This window comes from Ictidomys tridecemlineatus, chromosome 2 (assembly GCF_052094955.1).
Source record: "Ictidomys tridecemlineatus isolate mIctTri1 chromosome 2, mIctTri1.hap1, whole genome shotgun sequence".
In the NCBI taxonomy this organism is placed as follows: Eukaryota; Metazoa; Chordata; class Mammalia; order Rodentia; family Sciuridae; genus Ictidomys; species Ictidomys tridecemlineatus.
Window position 1 is genome coordinate 41429928 of NC_135478.1, and position 27205 is coordinate 41457132.

At 32.9% G+C, this 27205-nt stretch overlaps 1 protein-coding gene across 1 annotated transcript in view; it reads left to right on the forward strand.

Moving 5' to 3' along the window:
- Tbc1d5 (TBC1 domain family member 5) overlaps nt 1–27205 on the forward strand; it is a 507456-nt gene that overhangs the window by 117080 nt on the left and 363171 nt on the right. The window contains exon 3 of the mRNA XM_078038310.1: nt 9524–9720. The gene's annotated coding sequence lies outside the window, so the exon portion shown is untranslated. The remainder of the gene's footprint in view (nt 1–9523; nt 9721–27205) is intronic.

Here is a 27205-nt window from a genome sequence, read left to right on the forward strand (position 1 = left end):
TGGATTGTTCATATTGAAAATCAGTACCAAAGTGTGACATTATTTGAATCGTAAAATCACTTTTTGCAACTTTTTAAAGATTCAATTGGAGATTTTTCTAGGTTTGTAATACTGTTGTTTAGTGCCGCAGTCTTGGCTGGGCACAAGATCAGGAGCCATCACACACCTTGTAGATTCAAACAGCAATTCTTTATTCCCGAACTCTCACCGGCCCTGTACAAACACGTTCTGGGCAAATTCAAGTTCTGCCGCCCAATTCATGTCCCAAATGCTTTCTGAATTCCACCAGAACTCAATGGGAACTCAGGCAGCAGGAACGCCCTATTCCCAGCAGGAATAACCTTCAACCTGGAACTGCCCTAAAACCCAGATTGTCTTAAACTGGGAACGCCTTAAACCCAAATTATCCTAAACCGGGATACTTCCTAAAACCTGCAGGATACACCCTAAACCTGGATCCACCCTGGTCCTTGAGCAGGGTCACCTTTCTCAAAGACATATGCAATGTCACAGCAAATTTCTAAGGCAAGTCCATTTAACATGGGGTACGCTGGCAAGGAAATTTCGATGCGTCATTCCTACTTGGCAATGGCCCTCAGCAGTTTAGAACTAAGGAGACTTTAAAATAAAATCCTAAATACCTGTGAAATAAATGCTGACATCTGTTTTCCAAACTTCAGTTAGTGAATTTAAATTACTTTATGGTATAAAAGTTAGCAAAAATAAAATTTAGATAATACTCTCATTCCTTCTTTTATCCTCAACATACCTGTTTTAGGGATCAAGATACCGAAGGAAGATATTGGGAAAAGAGTATCTTGTTTTTCTCCAACTTGGTCTTTTTTGTCTCTACTCTCTTTTTGTACCTTCCATGCCACAAAAATTAGAAATCTTGGGAATGTAATAAACTTAATTTTCTTCTGCATTCTGTGTAGGCACCACCATTTCTCTCATATTCTTTTGCCTCTAAGTCTTATAGTTCTGAACCCACAATGCTAGTTTGTTTGTTTTTATTACTGTATCTCCCTTAGAGCTGTCTTTCTCACTAAGTACTTGGTAATTGATTCTCAACCATTTTTCTGTATTGCTGCTGATTAACAACATTATCCTGTTAAGATTTCCTTTATTTCTCTGTGAGAAAGAGATAACAGAGAGATAAAAGGCAGTGAGATCAATAAAGAAACAGTAGTTTGGTAGTAAAATGAGTGGTGGAATCTCATGAGCCACAAGCTAGGGGAAAAAAAAATCTAAATGATTGAGTCCTTTATTGAGCACACTCAACTCTTCTGCCTCTGTCTTTTTCTAGTTTTAATCAGTGTTGCCTTTCATTTTCTGAGAACCAAAGCTCCCTCAGAATTTAAGACCAACCTGGGATGGTCCTTTTCTTTGGCTTTCCTCTAGTGCAACCAAATACAGTTCGGACTTTTCTTTTTGAACAATTTGATCACGTAGATAGTATTTATTGGATAAAAGGTGACACTAGATGATATCACAAAATGGCATTGGATTTTCTTTTTAAGGAACTTTGAAACAAATGGGGTAATATAAGGAGTAGTTAATGAGAACCAAAGCTCCCTCAGAGTTTAAGACCAACCTGGGATGGTCCTTTTGTTTGGCTTTCCTCTAGTGCAACCAAATACAGTTCGGACTTTTCTTTTTAAACAATTTGATTATGTAGATAGTATTTATTGGATAAAAGGTGACACTAGATGATATCACAAAATGGCATTGGATTTTCTTTTTAAGGAACTTTGAAACAAATGGGGTAATATAAGGAGTAGTTAATGAGATGCAGAAATAGAAGGCTAGAATTGAAAATGTAGAATATGAAACAAAATTATAGACAATGCTTGTCGTCTTATTATATTGTGAAAGATACCTGTTTTTTTTTAATTTTTTATTTTTTTATTGGTTGTTCACAACATTACAAAGCTCTTGACATATCATATTTCATACATTAGATTAAAGTGGGTTATGAACTCCCAATTTTACCCCAAATGCAGATTGCAGAATCACGTCGGTTATACATCCACAATTTTACATAATGCCAAGATACCTGTTTTGAAAAATCCCATGGCCTTTTTTTTTTGGGCCACAGGAAATGAACAAAGACTGAAATTAGCTTAAGGGATTCTTTTTTTTTTTTTTTAAATCAGAGTTAGATTAATCTGCTGTTTTCTTAGTGAAAAATAATAGTTCCTGGAATTTTCTGACTTTCCATGGGTTCATTTTGACTGGTGTTCTTCAAGATTTCATTGAATCCTGCATCTCTGGATTGACCCAGCCTCTTTTGGTTCATTTGAAAAGAATGATAGGAACAAATATATTGGTTTTTCTTAAGCTAAATTGAACTTGATATCTGCTTGATCCCATGTGGAACAAGTTTATTCAGTACAAAAACTGTATTTTTGGCATCAAGAGCAATATTGAATGTATAACATTTGAATTTCAAAAAATTCTCTTCTTGAATTTCATATGCATTGGTTTCTGTTCTGCTTTGAGTTTAATGTAATCTGGGATCTAGTTTGATACCAACTATGGTTAGTGAAAAATAAACATGAATATTTGGGAGAAAAATATTCTATACTAATATGAGATGAAGAGTCATTTTGGTAAGTGAAGATAGATTCTATTAGGACGTCTTGAAAGCATTTCATTTAATAAAGCTAAAGGGACAGAGCCAGATCTCAAAAACAGTGATATAAATCCATTAAGGTTTATGAAGTTGAATGAAATTCATGAGCAGAGTATATTATGGTCAGGTAAACTTAACTATGTTATACTAAGAATTCATTTTAAATCAATGTGGCATGGTTAAGACCAAATGGACAGGAGTCATATTGCTTGGGTTCAACTCCCAGCCATACCATTGCTATATGGAGTTAGTGTTAATTTACTCCTTTTTTTTTTTTTTTTTTTTTTTTGGTGACGAGGGGGAAGCATTGAATAAGATAACTTCATATTGTTACTAATGTTCATTTTTCAAGGAGACTTTATTATGTTTGACATTATTTCCTAACATGGTTCTGGCATGTATATAAATGTCAAGGGGTAAAAAATTGCTTGAATATTTTCATTGATTTAGAAGAATACAGGGAGAACTATGTAAAAAAACTAAATTTCAGTGGACTATATTCATCTTCATAGATAGGCCTTGAAAGAAAAATATTCATGTTGAAATTTCAAAATTAAAAAAACAAGTAGTTATCCTTGGGGGAAAGTTGGGAGTTTTGTTGGAGTTAGAATCTCTATGTCACCAGAACAATGCTGATAGCCCTAATTTGGTGTGCCAGCAGATCAGATTATTGAGTGCAGTTTGTTCAACAGTACTCAGTATAGACAGTTTCATGCAGACGAGAAGACTGACACAAACGTTTTAAGTTTGATTGGAAGTATGGGAAACATTTTCTGTCTTGAATGCTCCTTTGGTACCAGTGTATGTTAATTCCATTAGTGTCATTAAGCAAGGTTAGATGTAAGCTCTTACTCCTTTTTGTCCTTTTTTGTTAGCTGTTATTGTATCCTTTTACATATAAATTTTGCAACAAAATTTTCCGTATTCATCTCCGTTAAACAATTCCTATGTCTTCTACCAAAAATATCAGTAAATGACTTAATTTTTAACCAGAAGATTAAATTTTATATTAAGGAAAATCATGTTTTTTTTTTGTATAGTTGAAACTTTTTATTTAGTCATCTCTTGTTTTTTACTGAAAAGACACATTGTGATAGTAATCATAAAAAACTGAAAATTTTAAATTAAGTTGGATATGATTTAATTAGGTTGAATAAAATATGTATGTTCAAAAATTTAAAAATTTTGTGCCTAAAGAATCGAAAGTGGTTATAGTTGGTAGATATATTCTGAGAAGGCTTGAAAAGTCATCTATTGTATCAAAATATTTGGAGGATCTTGATATAGGATTGGGGACTTCTGGGAAACTGAGGCACTGTGAAGTTCCCCCCAAATGTCAATTCTTGTTATCAAGGTGGAAAGACATTTCAGAGATGTCACTCAAGAGTAACAGAGTTGAGTTTATTAGAAAGGATGGAAAAAGGGGGCACTCTAAGGAGAGAATGGGTCCTCTCAGAGGAGAAGGACAGCATGCCTCTCCTGGATTCCACATTGATTGATTGATTGATTTTTTGATTTTACTGAAAAGACACATTGATAGTAATCATAAAAAAATCTGAAAATTTTTTAGAGTCCCACCCAGGTCCACCTCTTGACTTTTGACTGACAGCAGGATGACATCAGATTTTCAAGTTCCCACTTCCATGAGCACTGTAGGTCACTTTGGCCCATGATGACAAGTTCTAATTATAATCTCTTCTTATAGAGTTTATGGTTAGGGGGAATTATCCTTCTCTTCCTGAGTTTCAGCGTCTAGTTTGTGAAAATCTCACAAAAGTCTTCCCCTTCAGGGTAACTTGGGTGCCTCTTATTGGAATTATTTTGTGCCTGCATTTCTCCTGTAGATAAATGGTAGTTTGCTGAGGAATATAACATATCCTGTTACATCATTTTAGTGAGGGAGGGCTGCAGGTAAATTGCTTCTTGGAAAAGAAGCATGTAGGGGTCAGCATAGTGGACCCAGTTGGTAGAATTATTCCCTTAACTTTATGTTCCCACCATTCACATCTATTCGTCCTGTCAGTCTGATTCTGAATCACCACTTTGATAAGCTTCTTAGATGGTTTTTATAGACACTAAAGGTTTTGAAGCACTGCTGAATTCTTCATTGGCAGTTTTTAGAATTTTGGCTTCTGTCTTTTCTGATGGATGTTCTTTTTAGCCACTTGGGAGAAGAGCAGAGGAGAACTGATTAGCTGTTCCCAATGACCTGCCTGCCATTCCACATACTGTTTAGTTTTCAAAGCTTTCATGGTCAGTGTTTGTTAGTTGAAGGACAATAAGATAGTGAATAGCCTCTAAGTCTTCCCTCCATTGATTGGCACCTCTCACCCCGTTGGTAGGAGGAACATGTGTTGATATGGGGATGTCAATTCAGATGTTTGACTTACATTTCCTAAAATGTCAGTAGGTTTTACTAAGAATTTCAGGTGAGGAAACATAGATTAGAGTACTTACGTGGTGTTCTGTGGTCAGGATTGTAACTGAAATTGATCTATTTTTACAGTTCAAGACCCCTGATACTACACATACTACCCTTTATTTTAGGTGGACATGGCATGGACCATGAGTTCGGATAACCTGAGTTAGAAGCTTTATCATTTAGTGACTTACTAGTAACTTTACACTTCCCTAAACTTGACTGTCCTCATCTGAAAAGTGGATGTGATAATTAAGATTATTGTGAGGATTAATGACTCTAAATGCATATTTTTAGAGTACTAAATGCAATTCTATTTCAAAGTAAATAATTTTCGTAAATGATAACTATTATTAAGCAGTTCAAAATAAGACATAAAATACAAATATGCTGTGTGGATTAACCAATAATAGCCTAAATGAGTTTGTTAAGATATGAAATACTTCTCTATTCTGATATAGTGTAATAGCTACAAACTAGGAAGGCATTGGATTTTTGAAGATTTTTTCTGATGGGAAAAAAATATAGGTTTTCATTTTTTATAAATGCTCATATTCTGGCAAATTCTAAATTTGATCCTAGCCCAGACATTTCTTATAACTGCAGACCTTTAAATTGAAATGCCTATGAGACATCAGCAACAGGTAAACTCTTTAACATACCTAAATCTAAATTTAAGCTCTTTCCCTCTGTGCCTTATCTTCTTTCAGAATTCAGTACATCAGTGAAAGGAATTGCTAGCCATACTCATCCTCTACATAATCTAATCTCCCACCAAGATCAGCTGATTGTAATCAAGGAAGTCTCTTCTGCCTTCTCTATCACCTTTGTTTAGGTTATTCTTATCTCACATCTGACTCTTCCCCTGCCACCTTTTGGCCCTCACTTTGAGTTAGCCAAATGTGGTATTTTTCAAAGTAGAGTTGATTGTCATAACTTATATTAAACCCTTTAGTGTCTTTGCTTACGTTTTCTGCCTCGTTTTGGTTCTCATGTGTTCCCTTTCCAGCTGCAACTGGTCTTTCTTGACATAAAATGTGCTGGTCTTATTTATTTTTTGGACTTTTGCACTTGCTGTGCCCTAGGTTGGAATACATCCTATAGCACTAAGACCTCATCTTAAAACTGTTTCTTAGGCCTTTGCTGATCTCTGAACTAAATCCTGTTTCCTGGTATAAAAATCTCACAGTTATGCATTTGCATAATTATGTGCTGTTTCCCCAAGTAAAAATGTAAGCTCCTTGAAGGCTGACACAATTTTAGTGTTTACAAAGGCCCAGAATAATCTTGACAATAGATGACAAATAGCAAATGACTGACTAAAGTCTATAAATAAGCAATTAATATACAAAGTGATTAATTCTGGAGTAAAGTTCAGATAGGGCTACATTGTTGTCATCCTAAGCATTGTTATTTGAGAATACTTAAGTTGTGGTTGCATTGATTTGATCTGCCTTTAGTTTTACTTTTTCTATTAAAAGTGAATATAAGTAATATTTTGATTTAAGAGATTTCCAGAACTTGGATTGAACTTTCATAAGCTTTAGACTAAAACTTTGTCCTTTTGTTGAATCTGCATTGTATTTGAGGTTTACAATTTAAAAAGGAGATGGTTGGTCACACACATCTTGATATTTACTATGTGGGATTTGTCCATTTATTTTAGTTGTTTGAGGCATAAACATTTAAAAATTGTACCAAACCTGTCGAGACAAGAAATCATAGCTATTTTAATAAGTTTCTTAGTTCTTAGAAAGTTAGAATTCAAAGTTAAGACAATATTAGAATTTTGCTTTTATGTAGGTTTTTTGTTTATTTGTTTTTGTTTCATTTGGGCCTTTATTTAGTATATGACTATTGCTGAGAGATTGATATGTACTTGTGAAAACTCCTAAGACTTCAGTGTTCTCTTGAAAATTAGTTTAGTACTGTTTACATTTTAAAATTAGTACTTTCAATAAACTTTTGGTTTCCATGTATTCTAAATTCTACCTAGGAGTACACAACTTCAGGAGGAAAAATGGGCACAGTCAGCAGAAAAAAGGTGGTCTGAGCATTTATGCGTTAAATATGCATGCTAATTAGGGAAAAAATTAGAAAAATATGAAAACAGATGTTACATAAATTATTGCAGTCCCAGGGCAGCAGTAACTTACATACTGACAATAATTTTTTATATGTGCATGTGTATATCTATTTCTAGATTTCTCAATATTTATGTCATTCCTAAGAGAATAACTAGAAAAAGAACCAGTATAGTCTTCATGGAGAGCCTGGTAAATAGTTCTGCATATGAATTGCTGAGGAAGTGTAGTTGTTTACTGTGGTCTTACTGAGTGTACAGGGGATCATATGTGTTTCCTAATTTTGCCTATAATGCCCTCTCTTTTTCTCCCTTCTTAGTTTCCTTCACTGTATATCAATTTGACATTATATATTCAATATATTTGGCATGATATATTCAATATATCATGTCAAAATAAGGTTAATTAGTGACCCTAGCAGTGTAAGAAATGGAAAGTTGGCCCCTAATTGGTTTAAAGTATGTATTTAGAAATAAAATAAATTACAATTACTCCGGACATTGATTGTAGTGTTACTTTTTCTTTTGGTTATAGTCATACTTCTTGAGGTAAATAGCCATCATTCTTTAAATAATGGTAAGACAGTGGTATGACAATATATATTCAGTGTTACTTAAATACACATTAATCATAAAACAGATAACGTTAAAGTAGTCGAATGATATTTGAATACTTTCACTCTAAAGAGACAAAAATGGTCTGTTTTTACAAAGCAAAGATGAGAAAGACACATTTTAATGGTCAGAAATTTTTGGTTCAACCATCGAAGAAAAGTTATGTGAATATATTGCTGTGCAAAGATCCAGTGACATTAAGATATTCTCTGTATGTGTAATATAATTTAGAAGAGTATCATTTGAAACTTTTCAGATAAGATTGAAAGTTTAAAATAAGGAAATGCTAAGCCAGGTGTTGGTGCACACCTATAATCCCAGCTACTCAGAAGACTGAGAGAAGAGTATCAAAAGTTCAGGGCTACCTGGGCAACTTTACTGAGACTGTCTCAAAAATAAAAAAAAAATAAGAGCTCGGGCTATATCATGCCAAAATCATGTCAAAATAAGAAGAGCACCCCTGGATTAAATTTCCAGCACCAATTAATTATATAAATAAATAGGAAGTTCTGCATTTAAAAAAAATATTTATTTTTTAGTTGTAGTTGAACAGAATACCTTATTTATTCATTTTTATGTGGCACTGAGGATCAAACCTAGGACCTCGTGCGTGCTAGGCAAGTGCTCTACCGCTGAGCCACGTCCTGAGCCCAGAAGTTCTGCATTTTAATATAATAAATTATTGCAAACAAGAATACAAACACAGATGAAACATGAATTATATTTAATAAAATAGAAATATCTAAAATGCCATAAGACAGTTTCTGGAAATCCTTTTTCCAGTGGGTTACTTCTGTTATTTGGTTTAAGAAGCACATGATACTACAATGTGTTTGATCTAATTAATTCCTTTCAACTCTCAGTAATTTTAAGGTCGATTTGCTATCATATTTTTTAGTTGTCTGCCACTGATTTTACGTCATATTACCTGAAGGCTGCTATATTTTTGCACATATAGTGTACCACCAATACTTCTTAACAGGTTGTTGAATGTTAAGAAACTAAGAATGAAATCTAGAGGTGGATGATAATATGTTTAGTAATTTATTATATTAAGAGGTTTTTACTGAAATTGGATAGTCTATTTAAGAACTTTAGTTATTTTGAATTTTGTATAGAAATATGATTACAACATATGATTTATGGAAATACATTACTAAATGAAGTAATGTGTTTTTTCTTTTGCTCTAGGAAAAAGCTATGTAAATTAATTTTTCACTCACAAATAATATTCACTTGTCATCACAGATGTAATCATACTCTAATTTTATATTTTATTAATGCTTTGAAATCCATTTTTAATAGAATTTTTACATGTTTTCAAAATGTCAAATTTCCATTTTTTATATCATTTTAAAATATATTATTTTACTGTATGTTAGAGTAGATTCGTATGTCATTTCATGAGAAAGTTAAATGAAGTTATAACAAGTGATTTGTTTTATAGTGGGGTCTGACTCTGTGTGTGTGTGTGTGTGTGTGTGTATGTGTGTGTGAGCGAGAGAGAGAGAGAGAGAGAGAGAGAGATCTTTTATTATTGGTATTATGAAATGATACTTTCCTCCTGGAGTTAAAATAGATAATGGAAACTGATTAGTGAGTAGGGTAATGTTTGTCCTCCAGGAGCCTAAAATATTTTGACATGAATTTTTGTTTGGCCTGCTATTTTTCATTGTTTGGTTTAGTTTAGGGTTCCCTACTGGAATAGGAACATTTTAGTTTGCTACTGGAATTGGAGTATTGAAGTTATTTTTATTTATTTATTTTTTAGGTAGATGTTTTTCCAACAGTCGAGGGAGAAGTCAGTTGGTCTCTAGATTTTGATTCCTCTTCAATTCCTGTTTACCAGTCAAGACTTCTATTTGGTGAAATCTGTTGTATTGAGCTGGTGTCATCTTTGAACCATAACAAAAACATGCATTTTCAAGTATCAAACAGATTTGTGGATTAGTAAAGTTCTTCTGAAAGGTAAGCATCTATTTATTCATAATATACATTTAAACATTGAATACTGTGAATACCCTTTACCATAGTAATTGTATAGATTTTTTTGTCCTTGAAATATGGTGGGGGAAGCTTTAAGAAACATTTCTCATCAGCAGTCTTAGCAATTTTCAGGGCTATACTTTTTCTATCCATAGATATTTTTTTCCCAAATATTTTCATATCCTTTAAGCCTCCACTTAATTTTTTTAGAGGAATAGGAAATTAGAATAAATGTAGAGTTGAAAATTTCTCAGGTCATGTTCACAATTTTTTCCTACCACAGCCAATAATAAGAAAAATTTTACATTTGTAAGCCAGTTCCTATAGGTATAAATGAAACTGAAAAAAAGTTGAAGCAATTTTTATACTAATTACACAGGATGTACTTTGTGCTCTTGTTCTTTTATATTCTTTTATATTTCATGTAATACATGCTGAAGTCAATAACTAAATTTATTTTCCTATTTAATAATATGTCGAGTTTACAATTTCAAAAATCCTGCTTTAGATTACTGGTAAGTTTGTTCATGACTGACTTGTTTGGAAAGTAAGGGGGGGAATGAGACAGTTTTTCTGCCTCAGCCAAGCTGCTTTTTCTTGTCTGTCTTCTCTTCACTGTCCCCATTCACTATAAGCTATCAAGTGACTTGATGGAAGGGTAACTATTGAGGAAGGCTAGAGCCCTTATTGGGGTTCGAGTGTAGGGGGAGCACAGACACAAATAGTGATATCTCAGAATTTTAAAGGAGAATAAGTCTCTGGATACAATCAAGCCTTTATGGTAAGGTACGTATTTCTGTATTTTCCTTTTATCTGCATTAATTGGATGTGTATTCTGATACCTTCAAATCATTCTTGGTCTGAAACATTGTTATCTTTTTAAGTTCTGTGTATCATCATTGGATAGCCCACATCTTTTCCCCAATAGTCTCTTCCAAGTACTCATTCATGTTTTATCCTTTTAATAAATTGCATTTTTTTCTGATTATAAAAATAATATTTTATGTTAAAAAATTAGGTAAATATTGAAATGTTATAAGTAAGATAAAAATTATCCCTAATCCTAATTTACAGAGATGAACTAATGTAATACTTTGAAAATAAAATCTATTATTTTTTACTTGAATTTAACAAAAGAAACTGAAATGAAGCCTAAATGATTAGTGAATTCCAAATAAATGTTTTTTTCCCCAAAATCATAAATGTTAGTTTCCAAGAGTCTTTGAAAGAAAATTATGGAAATCTTCTAAGTAATTTGCAAATATGAGACTAGAAAAGGGTGAATTAAAAGCAGAATATCTTTTTATTTTAAGATAGTTTGTTTAAATTTATAAAATATAAAAGTCAATCTTTAAAGTAATTAGTTACCTGGCATTTAATACATTCACAGTATTTTACTACTTACTACCTCTATCTAGTTCCAAAAACATTTATATAACATCAAGGTAAAATACTCAATAAGCAGTTTCTCTTTTATAAAGTCTGCCTTACCTACACTTGTGGTATTTATTAGTCTGTATTCTGTCTCCATGGTTTAGCTTTACTTCATATTTCATATGAATGTAATCATATGTGACATTTTGTGTTTGGCTTCTTTCACTTGACATAATATTTTCCTTTTTTTTATCCATGTTGTAGCACTTACTGGTACTGAATTATTTTTCTTAGCTGAATACTAATACTCCATTGTATGTATATACTTCAGTTTGTTTATTCAGTTTACCTTTCAACTATTGTGAGTTAGTGCTGCTGTTAACATGTGTACACATGTACCTATTTGAATATCTGTCTCAGTTCTTTTGGGTATATACCTATGAGTAGAATTGCTCAGTCATATTTTAATATTGTGTATAACTTTTTGAGGAGTTATCAAGACTATTTTATAAAGTGGCTGCACTATTTTATATTCACATTAACAATGTATGAGGGCTGCAGGTTCTCCATATTTTGTCAACACTTTTTCCCCCCATTTTTTGATTGTCGGAATACCTTATGATAGTAATAAATGACTTTCAGCTAAGAACATTATAGAGAAATGATTCTACTTTTATTATTTTATTATATGTAATTGTTATTTCTTACATAGTGATTGTTTTTCTCATACAGCAATTATGTATCAATCCAGAATATCACTTAGTTCTGTTTTTTCTTCAGAGCTAGCTGACCAGTGGACATTTTTTTTCCCCTCAGAATTGAAGATTTTTAAACTTTTTTCATTGGCTTAAAATTATACTACATTATGCTTTACATTTGTACCATGGTTTGCCTTGCATATAGTTTTTGTTTGTTTTTATTAGACTTTTAAACTGCCATTATTTTCATTTATTGCTCACAAGAGAGATATACTTCTATTTTTATTGATAGCTTTTCACAGTTGTCTTTTCAGGCTCCTAAATCACAAAATGACATTTTGTTGGCTACACTGTTTTTTAAGTAATCTCGAGTTTCCTTGGCCTTTCAATGAATTGCCATTCTCAGATTTCTTTTATTGTATTACTGGGTTAGTTATTGTTTCTTTTATCCCATTGCCATCCTCATTCTTAGATTCACTTAAATAAAATTTTAGAAAGGTTTAGTGGAAGATGAATTTTTTGAGTTGTGCATATTAGAAAATGTACTTATTTATTCTCTCAGTTGATTGATGATTTAGTTCAATATTTAAGCTTAAAATAATTTTCCTCAGAACATTGAGGGCTTTATTCCCAAAACTTTTTCTGCTATCCTATTATTCCTAAGGAGAAATTTGAAATCAGTCTGAACCCCTTGAAGACTGTTACAGAATCTGTCACAGTGAAAACAAAATAGAGAAAAATCCTTAACTTAATTAAGGTTATGTTTGAGGGCAGAGAGGTTGATAGGTAGCTAGATAAGTAAATGTGTAGTAGGTTAGATAGTGATTCTATGATGGAGAATAATACAAGAAGTGGGACCTAGGGAGTTTATAATATAGGGAGAGGGGTAGAGATTTTAAAGTAGCATGTACAGGGAAAGCCTCATTGAGAAGGGAACATTAAAGACCTGGAGAACATGAGGGAATGAGTGTCTAGGCACAGAGAATAAGATATACAAAGGCTGTGAGGCAAAAATATTGCTGAGTTGTTCAAGGAAAGCCTAAAGGTCAGTTACTGCAGTTACTCTCTACTAATGGATATTAAATTAAGAAAGTAACTCGGAATTTATATCTTTTAAATGCCTGCATTTGGCTTTTATTCTGAATGAGATAGAGAGCTACTGGGGAGTTTCCTTAGTAGATTTGTAGTTTAAAAGAATTATTGATTGCCAGTTTGAGAACACATTTTAAGGTAGCAAGGGCAGATGCAGAGACACCACGTAGAAGGTTAGAAGCGAGAGAAAATTGTCATTTGAACAACAGGGTTTGCTGATTTGTTGGATTTGAGTTATGAGAAAGCAATAAGTGGAGAATGAATTTAGTGTTTTTGGTTTGAGTAAAAGGAGAGAAACTTTCATTTAATGAAGAAGGGGAAGATTATAAAAGGAATACAATTGGGAAAAGGTCAGAAGGTTGATTTTGAACATGGAAAATTGTATATTTGAGTGGAGAGGTTAAGGAGACTCTGACCTGGATTCAGGGAGAGTTCAAAGTTCGGACAGGGTAAATGGGTAAGGGAGATGTTTTGAATGAAGGAAAAATTGTCAGTTGTAGATTGTATAAAAGTTAACTTTTAAATACAGTCTGGTAGATATAACTACTATGTCCTGTCCTTGGGGAACCTTAAGTAAAAGGATTAAGAGAGGGAGTGTGAAGGAGGTTAGGAATGGAAAACCCAGTGAGGTGAGAGAGAAACTCCCATGTCTCTGAATATCTGAAAGGGGGATGTAAGCACTTCAAGGAAGGAAAAGTGATTCTTTAATGGTAAATTCTACTGGTCAGTGAAGTTGGACTTGTGAATTCTGTTGAATTTTCTAATGGGGAGTTATTGGTGACTTTTAGAAGAACAGCTTCGTAGAGAACAAAAGATGAAGGCATTCAGGTGACAGAAGAGAAACACACATGGCAGATGAAGGGGAAAGTTAGGGTCAAGCTAGGCTTATTTTTAAGAGTGATTGTGCAAAAAAAGTGGAAGATTATTAAAGTAATGTGTACAATGTTAGACTGCCTCATAAAGGAAATGGTTTATCCTTAAACAGGAGAAAGGATGATTTATCTTTAAAAGGAAGAAGGCAGAGAATATGAGCACAGAAGCATTTTTAAAAAGCTTTTGGTCAAACTTCATGCTGTGTTTAGCTTGTGTGACATACAAGAAGCATCATGATTAGCTGCTTCTCATGTCTTTTAAGCTTTTTCTGTAATTCTTACTTCTTAGTGATTTTTTTTTAACTTTAGCCATATAAATTAGTGATTTCGTTTCCAGTTTAGGATTTTTGTGGTTAAATGTTTCTGTTAATGGGATTAATGGAATTAAGACATACAGCAGGCATTTATGTATGATTTATCTCTTGATGTTTTTAAAGAATATCAAGTTTGTGAATATTTCCATAGAATGCTAGAGAATCACCGAGCTATATTAAGATGGGATGCAGGGCCATCAGCTTCTCTCTCTTTTCTCTCCCCCCTCCCCCCTCCCCCCTCCCCCCTCCCCCCTCCCCCCTCCCCCCTATATGGGAGATATATAAACTTATAATGAGACAAATAGAAAAACAACCATTTATAATTGAGAGGTGGCTGTTTCTTCTAAGTAAAATATATTCACCAAACATTTATATTTGTCATAGAAATTTGAAGTTTTACTTTAGAGTATTCCCAACTTTAGTAATCCTTTGTAGTCTATGAACAGCTGACCCATTTAAAGGAAATTTCTGTTAGTCTTTAATTTGTAATGATTTGACAGGAAAGTCACTAACATTGCATTTATTATTGAGACGGAATAAGGTTTCAGTTATTAAAAATATGTGCTCAAAGTTTTGTAAATGATATGAACAATAACTTTTCTTCAACTTAAGAGTTGCAGTGTATTCAGTATGCTAGTGAAAATGTGTTGAAGATATTTTGAAAGCCTAAATTATTTGAATGTTTGAGACTTTTGTTCTTCTGTATTTATGTTGAAAACATTACATTTTTTGGGATCATTCATGGTACAGTCTTAGAAGTTTGGTGTTTTATACTTTCAGTGGTATGTACCCTTGATAAAGGTATTCGTTAGTAATATTGGAACTAAGTAGTTTTGCCCAAATTCCATTCAGCTGTTGCTGTCTAAAATAAAATATCTTAAAATAAGTAGCCATTTCATATGAGAAATCTATTGAAAGTGGTTTTCATCTGATAGTGTGTATTTTAATTTTTATAAATGAAACAGGAATTTAATCATTGATATAGCTAAGGAAGGTTTTCTGTTCGCATTTAATAGTATGTAATTTGATATTATTTGGACAGGATCTTACATAAACTAAAAAATATTCCTTACCCATTTTAAAACACGTTATATCTTACATGTTAATCTAATTTCTCACTGAAGTCACTAAAGAGAATTGTGTACCAGTAGGTTTCTAAAACTTTGACATTATTTTAATCTGATAACAAATGGGTTTAAGTTCATGTTCTTTCTGTTGTTGGCAACAAATCTAAACCTGTATTTTTTGGATTTATGAGGATAAGTCTTGCTTTGGCAATCTTGTAGATTCTCAAGAGAATAGTTAAACAGTGATTAATCATTGTTTCTTCACTGAGTGTGCAGAAAAGAATGGAAAAGCTGCATTTCACACTTCTGAAGCAATTAATCCCCATGATCTTAGCCAGGTTTGTCTTGTAGATAAGTCGGGATACAAAACGGTACCTAATTTATCAATGTATGCATGCCATAAAGTATAAAACACACAATTTATTTCATATCATTTATAGTCAAATGTAAAAAAAAGAGTGACTTTGCCATATCCAAGAGTGTTTCCTACATTACCTTCATATAAACTAAGTACCAGAGATTACAATGGGATTCCTGTTTATTGTGCACATCTGGTGCAGTCACTATGCATTTTCTCATTCACTTGCTGGCATTTTTAGTGATTGTGGCATAAATCACCTTGCTAATCAGAAACATAAGTGACGGGAAGTCATCTCCTTTTTTTGAACAATGGGAAAAAACATATGGCTTCTTAGACAGTACTTGGCTGTTATACTATTTATGTGGCATTATATTCGGTATTTAGAATTTCATATTAATTGCAGTAGTTTGGTTTAAGGCATCTAACACCTACAGTTTGGTCAAAATTTTCATTTTACACAACTTTTATAAAAAATAAAGAAGGTAACTTACAGGCCTTGTATTTTAAAAACTTAAAACTACTTTTGGGAAAAGTTTTGATGAAGATTAATTGAATAAAATTTATGTATATTTTAAATGTCTAGATGTTTTTATCGATATGCATTGAGTGATTTCAGACTAGTTTTTAATTATTCCTATTCCAAAACACCACACAAATCAGAAAAAAATGTTATTGACCTTAAAAGTGTTAGAATGTAATTGATAGCAGTTTTTCTAGAGCAGTGGTATTATTTTAAGAGGAGCTGCATTTTTAATGAATTGTTTATAATTTGGAACTATTTCTGCATAGACTACAACTAAAACTAATGGATGAGTAAAGCTTTATAAAACTTAAAAAAAATTTATATGTGTAGGCTTTAAAGATTGCCCTCAGTGATTGCTACTTATTGTAGACTGCTTGCTACAGTTTTTTTTTCTTTACTTTCAATAATTACTCAATTCTCAAAAGGTAATTAATATAAGGGCCCTTTGTTATTGTTTGACTTTATAATATTTACCTGCTTTTCCTTTATTTATTTTAAATGTGTAAATTTCAAATGAAAATTAATATTTTTTGTATAAATATGTGTCTTTCATTTTTTCCCCCTCATTTCATGTGACTATTGATTAGTTAGGCTAATCAAGATGTAACAGATACAAAGTTTATTTGTTAAAATAATGCCTTCATTTGAAGTAGCCCTCTTGGGATGAATACATAATTCATCAATCAAAGTATTTTAGAATGCCTTTTTTTTGAATTTTCTTGAGTAGAATTGATGTACAACTATTCAAAATGATACTTTGAATGGAGATAACATTCAATTTGTGGGTATGCATATGCTAGTAATTTTGTTAAAAAAAATCAATCATATTAACTTCGATTGGAGACCATGTGTACCTTGTAGATAATTAGGCATTGAGAATAGAAATAGTTTTGAAAAAGTGCCCAAGTTTTAAATAAATAGCCTTATTTATTAATATTTTTAATAATCTTTTATGATATTGTCTGAAGGACCACCTGCAGTAGGAATTTACAAATTAAATAAAAACAACAAAAGGAGGGCTATTTTTTTCCTGTTATCATTGCTTGTTTTAAAATCACTACTATCCAGATTCTCTATTAAGGTATAATATGCTATTTTAAAAATTATAGTTATGACTGAATTGATGTCTTCTTTCTAGATTAAAGTTATCTAGTGCTTAAAATTGAGTGAAATCTATACCAGAGTTCTTTCTTGACTGTTTTTATTTTCTTTTTCTGTTAAAGTCTCTGTGTATCCCATCTTATTTTTTTTTTAGGTTGGAGATCTATTTCTTATATGTGTCCACTTAAAAGTATTACAATTAAACAGATATAAATTTCTTTTTCTTCATGAAAATTTAATAGTTCCAGGAGAACATGGTGTTAAAATCCATAAAAGTGGTGATTGAAAGGATGGCAAAAGTATCAAAATGGCAAAAATGAAGGTTTAATTTTTCATAACTGAATATTTTGAAAATCCTCAGAAATGATACTTTGAAGAAAAATTTCTTGTATTAAAGTGCTTGATGGAGAATATATTACCCTAAATTATTTTCTTTATTATGACCATAAAGGCAGGCTGTAATTTTTTAATGTATTTCAATTATTAATTTAAATTGAACATTCATCAATGTTAATATTCATTGCACACTTTGTTTAAAATTTGTTTTCAGAGAATTTTGATCCCCCCCCCCCGCCCTTGATTCTATTTCTCGTCTTTGTGGTTACATTTTGTTGGTACACATTACTTTCCTAAGTAGGTTTGGAACTGAGTAGAATTGAGGAAAAGTTATTTTTCTTAAGTTCTAATGACATAAAGAATGAACCTTCTAGTTGTAGGAATAACCTTAATGATAGTTCATTACTGCCCTGTAGGTGACAGTAGCCACTGTAACCAACAGTACAATGACCTTAACCTGCTCCCCCAGTCGGGAAGATTATTACCTACTGTCCATCTTTCCAGCTATCCTTTCCTCAGCTTGTCTTTGCCTGGAAATAGCTTTTGGAATACTGACTGAGGTGATGTGCCTACCACTGCTTGAAGTGCTATGATACAGACGGCATTTACACTGTTGGCCTAATCATACTGATATTCAGATAACAATGTTAGTTTGTGAAATATTTTCAAGAATGGGAGACTTCTATTTGTGAATGTAGCAAAAAGCATATTGCATCTTTTGATATTTCTGGTTTCTGTTTTCATGTTTAAGCTGTTTTTGGTGGTAGGTTTTACCAGTGTGGTCTTCACCTGTGTTTACTCTGGGGTTCAGGCATACCTGGGATATGGAGACTAGCAGAATTGACCTGCACATAGTCTTTGATGCAAGGGCACATGAATTCATTTTTTTCTAAGAAAAATAAAATACAAAGACCTAAATCTGGTGATATTTTTGTATGCTTTTCATGCTAAACAAAATTTCTGAGGCTTGCTGAGGACTTGGGTCTTTGTAAGGTCTAAACAGCATGAGGCTAAGATCCTGGCAAGAATCCCTGGCTGCATTATAACGTGGCTGAGAAACAGAAATGGGACTGGCTTCATTGCAGAATGGACCAAACATGTTGAATGGTCTTGCTTTAAGACAACATGCTCTCTTTAAGAACTCTCTTACTCTGAGACAAGCCTTAATTTCTTCCTGGACAATGCTCGCATGACCTAATTACTTTGTACTATGTTTTATTTCTTAAAGAGTCTACCACCTGAACACTGCCACACTGGGGACCAAGCTTCCAGAACATGAAACTTTGGGGGACACTCTCCAACTATGTCACTGGGTCACACAGCTTTAGTTGTTAAAAGAACAGCATTTCTAAAATCAACCTGGGTTCTGTTTGTTTTCTGGTCTAGACCTCCCTTCATCAATAGAGGTAGGTGGGTGGGCTGTAGGAAAAAAACAATCAGAACAAGACAGTCAGGAGGCAAATAGCATGGCTCTTGTAATCTGTGGAAGACTAGATGAAAGATACTTTTTTTTTCCTCTGTCAGTTTATTGAGTAACATTTTGCACTTTCCACTTGCCTTCAGTGTTGTGAAAGATGTAGTCACCATGGTTGAGAGCAGTCCTATTTAACAAAGCAGCGGTTAGAGCAGAGGGGAAGTGGGCCTCAGTGGGAGTCAGAGTACTGAAAGAAGCTGCATTGGTGCCCTGTAGATGACAGTAGCCATTGTAACCAACAGTATTAAACCCAGGAAACAGATTCCTGAATGGGGAGAACAGAAGAGGCTTTCTCATCTTACTTTGGAGGTAGCGGAATTATCAGACCTAAAATACCACATAGAGACACAACGAGGGGGGATGAAATGACATATGTGCCATGGTAGGTGTTATGGTTTGGATCTGGAGTGTCCTCAAAGGCTCTTTTGTTGAGGACTTTGTCTCTAATTCAGTAGTGTTCAAAGATAGAGCTTTTGGAAGTGATTTGATCTAGAGGATTCTGACCTGTCAGTGGATTAATCTGTTTTATACCTCAGTGGACTACTAGGAGGTGGTAGAAGCTATAAGAGTGGGACCCCGTTGAAGATTGTGAGTCCTTGGGAGCTTGCCTTTGGGACTGTATCTTAACTCCAATACTCCGACCCCCCTTTGGCTGCCAAGAGCAGAACAGCTTTCCACTGCCATGCCCTTCCACCATAATGTTCTGCTTCATGTCAGGTCCAAAGCAATGGAGCCAGCCAACCTCAGGCTGAAACCTCTGAAAATATGAGCCAGAACAAAACTTTCTTCCTTTAAGTTGTTTTTCTTATAATTTTGTCACAGTATCTCAAAGCTGACTGACTTAATAGGTGACTGTTAGCTGACTGGTCTTGTTCTGAACATGTACGATGGACTTAAGGATGATTCCCAGAAAGGACAGCTTGTAGAGGTCTAGTATCCTGCTTCAGGGTGAAGGTGAGAAGTAGCAAGCACGGGTTATATTTGTTTTGTAAAATAATTATCAATTTTACTGACATACTAAAGTAGCTCTTTTTTAAACTTTTTTCTTCAAAACACTTTTTGCTTATTACTTAACCAAACAGTGTTCTAGTGGCTAGAGAAACAAAGTAAGATATGATTCTTTATTTAAGCAACTTCAAGTTTATGGGGGAGTTGTTAAAAAAAGAGTCAGCATCTCATGTGAAGAATAAGGTGATAGAATCATGCAGGGCAAACAGTTGGTCCTAGAAGAAGGGCTTTTAAACCAATTTGGACTTAGACTTGAAGAATGGTTCCGAGATAACTTCCTAGAGTGGATGAAGGCTGAGTGTGAAGAATGTTGAAGAGAAGCCAGTGCATATAGAGGAAAATATTGCCTGTACCAGCCCCAAAATAACTGTAAACCCAAAGTGTATTTGAAGAATGGCAAGTTGATAGATTTGCACCATGAGAAATACTGAGATCTGAGGCTCTTTCTGAAGAGTTTTATGGATCATTCTAAGTGACTGCACTCTTTTTTCCTGGGAGGCAAAAGGAGAAGGGAAAGAAAGACATTGCACAGAAAGAGTTTTAGTATGCAGTGCTAGGCATTGTGCTCTATTGAATTTAAGCCAAGGAGAGATGTGATCAGATTTGGTTGTTAGAAGGAATAGTTAAGTGACATTTAGCCATCAGATTTGGAGCAAGAACTCAAGAGCCCAGGTACCAGTTAGGAGACAATTGCAGATCAGGAGAGAAATTGAGACACTGAATTAAGTTAGCATCAGAAAAGGAGGTAGATTTGGCCAAATCTAGTTGATTGCATGTAAGAAGGTCAAGAAAGGAATGCAAGTATTGGATTCAAGTGACTGTTGATTGGTAGCACCATTCATTGAATGGAGAATACAAGAGCAACAGTTTGAAGGGGAAGAGGATGACTTGTGTTTAGGCATCTTATTGATTGAAGACTTTCAAGGGATAGTTGAATATATTGATCTCTCAAACCCAAGAGACCAGCTAAAGTAAGAGATGTATGTATGCTTGGAGTCATTAACATAAATATTGGCATGAACTTCTTTGTTTAGCATTTTCAAGCATTGTGTTGGGCATTGGCAAAACAAAGGTAAATAAATGTATTTGACAGGTAGAAGACTTCCCAGGGATTATATAGAGAGGAGAGGTAAACTTGGACCAAAGGGACTACTATCAAACAATGTAATGATAAAAGAGGAACTTGTTGAGGAGATGAAGGAGGGAAACAGTGATGGTGTCACTGAAGACAAAGTGAGAGATAAGGCGAGTGTATTGAATACGACGGGTTAGAAAAATGTGCTGGAAAGCACTCATGAATTTGACATTCCTAACGTCTTTAATAAGCATTTGGCATGGAATGCTGTAAAACATATGTAAGCTCAAAGAGTAGTTGATGGATAAACAAATGAGATGAAGCATTATAGATGACCTCCAAAAGGTACAATCTTACCATTGTCTCTGAAGAACTGGTCAATGGAGGATGATGCAAGGCTGAAAGAGGTTTGTTCTTAATTTTGCAGAGACTTGATAGTTGATGAAAAAGGGATAGGAGGAGGAGAGGTTGTGATATAGGAGAGAAAACAATTTAAAATAGTTAAATTTGGAGTAACGTATATGGAGTGATATAACAGATTTGGCTCAAGACTAATGAAGGAATGAATTTCCACAAGAGATGCGCTAATTATTATTTTTTAAAATTGAGAATGCTAGAAATAGGAGAAGTGTGACATGAAAGTTCGGGTCCTCCAGAAATAGTTTTTAAGATGTAATTAGAAGATTAAGAGCTTTAGTGTGGGAAAGTCTTCAGAAGTAAGAGAGGAACAGGACCAAGCAGGGAAAGCCTTTAGACTGTAATGCAGGCCTGGCACCTGTAAGAGAGGGGAAGAGAAGACAGAAGACTTTCCACTGAATACAGTGCAGCTTTGTAAAAGTCTCAGCTAGGCAGGTAATCAGGGAATGTTGGCCTTGAGAACAGACAATTTTGGCTATTAGAGATGTCCTATTTTGGGCAGCAGTGGCCTTCCTCTAGCTACCTTGTCATTGGATGAGCAAGTCTGGGGAGTGTGTGGCCTTAGCATGAAAACTACAATGGATCCTGAAGTTATAATGGCTGGAGATTGTCAGTTTACTGCAACTCTTCAGAGCAGTTTCTCTTTGAATGGTGTCTCCTAGGGTACCATAATGGATGTGGCTATTTCATTTCGGTGAGAGGGAGGAATTGCTGTTGTTTCATTAATTCCTATGATTTCAACAAATTGGATGTCCAGTCAGTGAGTGTTGGAAGGTTTTTGGGAAAGTACAGTTAATAAATACAGCAAGATAAGGCAGCGTGCTAGTAAGACATAAGTTAAAATCGTATCTCATAGGCTCTAGGATTGAAGGGAAAGAAAGTGAAAGTAGACAGGGAGTAAGAGACTGAGATGAAATGAGTTGACAAACTGGAAGTTCCAGTGAGTTTGAAAGTACTTGTGCTAAAAGTGAAGGAGTAAGAGAACGTAAGGGTAGATGGAGTTAATGATGATAAAGTGATACAGCAATTCAAAAATTATAGCTGAACCCCAGGAAATACTGATATTTGGAAGTCCCTTCATGTAAAATGAGAAGAAAATTTTACCAGCAGAAAATGTGTTATATGTATACATTATAGAATCATGACAATAAATACCACAGAAATGTAAAAGGGTATCATAATCTCTTGTTTTTTAGGTTTTTTTTTTGCAAAATAGTTTCAGAGATATTATCAAATTTCTAAATCTATTTAGTCATCAGGAAGTGTAATTTAAAAAAAATGAATTCTTTTAATTTTCTCTGATACCCTAAGGGATTTTTTTTTAATTTCTCAAAAAAAATCAAGTGAGTTCCCATGAACTAGTGCATCTATTTTTGTCTCTAAAGGTTTCCTGATAGAAAAGGTAGAGAAATAGGAGAAAAAATTTAAAGTCTACAAGGCTATATATTAATTGAACAGAAAGTAATTAAGGTAAGATAATAGCTGTAAACACAAACAGCTTTTCACATCTCTGTTTTTGGCAGAAGGGAATTGGATTGTGACATATTTTAGGTAATTAAAATAAGATGGATTAGTGGAAGGGTGGACAAATGGATAGACATAATAAAACAATAAGCTCAAATGTGATTGAAGATTCTGGGTGATACATGGGTATTCACTGTATAGTTTGTTCACTTTTTCTGTATATTTGAAAGTAATTGTAATGTTGAAAAATGGTATGGCATTTACAACTTTGAAATATATTGAAAATGATTGGTGAACAGATAGGTAAGTAATAAAATAAATGTAGTAAAATGTCACTTATAAGATCCTAGGTAGTAGGCATATGGATGGTCACTGTAACATTCTTACAAATTTTTTGATAGTTTGAAAATTTTTAGAATGAATTATTAGAAAAAATAGTGTTATAATCAGATAACGTTTGGGGGTAAGAAATTTGAGTTCCAGTTTTGTGACTTTGGGCAAGTTATATCATGGTTTTTTATCTGAATAGTGGAGATAAAATGGGTTTGCAATTATTTTCAGTACTAGAAAAGGATACTTGTAAAGCAACTGGCATATGATAAGTATTTGCCAGTGCTTCTGATGATAATATTGTAAACATAAACCTCAAATTGATAGATTATATCTTGGATCCTGCTTATTATTTTTTTGAATTTTTTGAATGTATGGGCCATTTAATTTATTTCATGAATTAGAGTAAAGACCCTAATAGTGAGATGAGGTCAAGACCCCTTCTTCAGTGCCTATATGTTTCAAGGTGGTTTAGTTTTGTAGAGCTTGGAATGGTAGAACCATTCTCAAATCAAGGATGGAACCTCTGATAGTATTGTATTTATCAAAAACACTTCATGTACCTTTTTTTTTTTTTAATATATTTTACAAAGTGCTGAAATTTCCCAAAGTGGTCTTACCGGTCTTATTTAGTAGTTCTTCTGAACATATGTATACTATATATCAGGATTTTATTACATTAGTGTTTTTGAAAATATAGTCAATAAAAAATCTTACTTGCTAAATATGTATTCATAAATTATACTTATGTATATATAAATATCAACTGTTTAATTTTCATTATTACTCAATGACATTCTTTTTTGGACAGAAGTCAGTCATTCTTCAATTGCTTTTTAAAAAGTAAACTTTGAAATATATTGAAAATGATTGGTGAACAGATAGGTAAGTAATAAAATAAATGTAGTAAAATGTCACTTATAAGATCCTAGGTAGTAGGCATATGGATGGTCAAGCTTCAGCCTCAAGTGTGTTTATAAAGTACACTCTGCTTGTTTTTTATTTGCTCTGTTTCATATGCAGGGTGGATAAAAATTACTGAACTTTTTATATTTATGTAAATTTATTTAAAATTAAATTCAAATTTACTACCATATGCCTTCAAAGACTAAACATAATATAGACTATTATAATCATTTATATAAATTGGTTTTAAAAACCAGTTCAATATGTTTAATCAATATGTCATGAATATCTATATAATTGTCATCCTAGTAAAGTCTATGACATGTACTTTTACAGCATACAGATTTTAAATAAAATTGAATAGACTTTTCTAGCCCACATTATGGAGGAACTTCTGTTATCATTCAGTTGACTGATTTAATATAAGAAGAATCATGTTTGAATGTGAACCAGCCAGATTTTGTATATCCATCAAATATTTAGGACAGGGTTTTTATCTTCATGTAACATTTTACTGATTGTCCTCTATTTACAAATCATTATATGACATAGAATAAATGAAATAGGGCTGGGGTTGTAGCTCAGTGGTAGAGCGTTTGCTTCACATACGTGAGGCACTGGGTTTTGTCCTCACTACCACATAAAAAATAAGCAAATAAAATAAAGATATTGTGTCCATATACAACCAAAAAAAAATTTTAAAACGTAAACTTTTTTTTTTTAAAGAAAATAAATAGTAACTTCAAAGAGTTAATCAAAGAGTACCCTTTTATCTTTCTGTGGATGTTTGCTAGTCTGTGGCTGTAAATCTTTTTGAAACTTTAGGGTAATTAATAGGCATCTTTGAACCTATATGGTAAATTTTGTCAATTAATGATGAGTATTTTGCACACCAGCTTGTGGGTGTTGGGAGTGGGTCTGGGTTTTTTTAATTAGAGAACATCATTATGGGATCACAAATATACTAGGCATATGAAATGCTTTATAGAATGAGTAAAAATTTAAGCATGAGTAAAACTGTGGCAGTTTTAAGATAGAATAGATAAAAGGAAATGTTGGGAGAAAATAATGGCAATAATTTTGTCCTTGAGTGAAAACCTAAATGGAGTAATTAATTGCAATTTACTAAATATATTTTCTATTGCCAAAACAGAAAAAAAAATCAAAACTCCTTTTTATTCTTAAGTACACGTCTTATTATAATTTCAATTTTAATTAAGTTCTGGTAAAAAAAAATTTCAAACACTGCATCTTTACTACAAATAAGTATTATGTATATGTCTTTGATCTTGACTGTTAAACAGTGTAATATAGTACTTCTCCCTAGGTAATTATAAAAATTGTGTTTTTTTTTAGTAAAACCTAATGGTTAATCTACTTATTGTTTAACAAAAGAATTTGAAATATAAACAAACGTAGTTTTTATTATACCCCTTTGACAGTGTTCTCTTTTTGTAACTAAACTCTTATACTATCCACCTGCTATTATTAGTCTGTTAAGCTTTTAAGGAATTAGAATAGCCTATTTAAAAAAGTGATGTATGTCTTTCTTAAGCAGTACCAGTTCAACTTTCTCTTATCTCTTATTCTGTTTACTAAAACTAAAATAGCAATGAAAAAAGATACTTCTTATATTCTTAGAGAATTTATTTCATTAAACGGTTGCCTGTCATTTGTTCTGAAATCTTATGTCTTCTGCATTAAAAAATGAAGGGAAATTGATCATACCTTTCCTAGCCTTATATTTATATACACGACCAGGGTAACTCCACATCATGTACAACCATAAGTATGGAATCCTAAGTAGAATAAGTTATATTCTCTGTATGTGCATTTTGCCAAAATACATTCTACTGTCTTGTATAACTAAAAAGAACAAATTAAAACATGAATAAAAAGTGTAGAAATAAGTTTCTGTTTAAGTAGTCATCTTTTGAAATCTTTCTAGAATGATATTTTCAAGGCCTATTATGTTCCATGAAGACAAGAGTTAGAATGGAAAAGAGAATTGATAAACTCTCTTAAGTTACTATTTTAACGCAGTAGGTCAGAGTGTGTTTATTTCGTATAATCTGAGGAATTTATACCTCTTTTTTTTTAATATATTTTGGTCTTTTATATTTATACCTTATCATGTACTTATAGGGACTTTCCCTATTTTGTTTATTTAGACCAAATTCTATTTATCTTCAGAAAGCATTGAAATCTGAAGACTAATTTGTTTTCAATGTGTAGTATTAACTGCTATGATGTATATACATTTTATATTTATGCCTGGAAAGGGTTGCAGAGGGGTGCTTTAGAACCACCTTTTCAGCTCTAAATAGCTATTGTGTACATATGGTAAGGTACTGCTGCTTAACAATTAGTAACTGCTTTGATGAAACTAAATTACATGTTTAAGTTCCCATCAGGAAGTCGCTTCACATATCTGTATTAATGTATTCAAGGCTCGAGAAGGAAAGTTAATTTTCCAGCTTAAATATTTAATTCAAGCTTAAAATTTAGTCTGTAATTAGAGCTCCCAAATGGCAGGAACATGGAGTATTTGTCCATTTTAATTAGATTGTTGTTTACCTATTAATTATATATCATATCTTGTCATATAGTTTTGATGGTAACAGATGGTGCTAGGAGTTAGTAAGGGTTTCAACAAAATAAGATTCCACATGATTTATTAAGTTGCACTTTATTAGTGAGTGGTCTGCTTTAGTCAGGTTATTCTCCCAAAGAAGGAATGTGAAACATTTCACTAATTTTAGTAATTATTCTTTTGTGGACCCTTAAGAAATATTGATCATAAAAAAGTCTTCTTCGATGACTGATGTTTATTTAGAATCAAATGGATCACTTTAGGCTTATTTTTGAGTAGCATATATTGTCAAATTGTATAATTAGTATGAAGTTTAGTGCATTTTGCTAGGTTATTATAGAGAATTAGAGTTTTATATTAGTAAACTGTAGGCATAGAGAATGTTTTATATATAATTATGATTTGGAATAAAAAATAATAGAATGATGATTAAGTTGTTTATTTGAAAGGTATTCTCTCTGA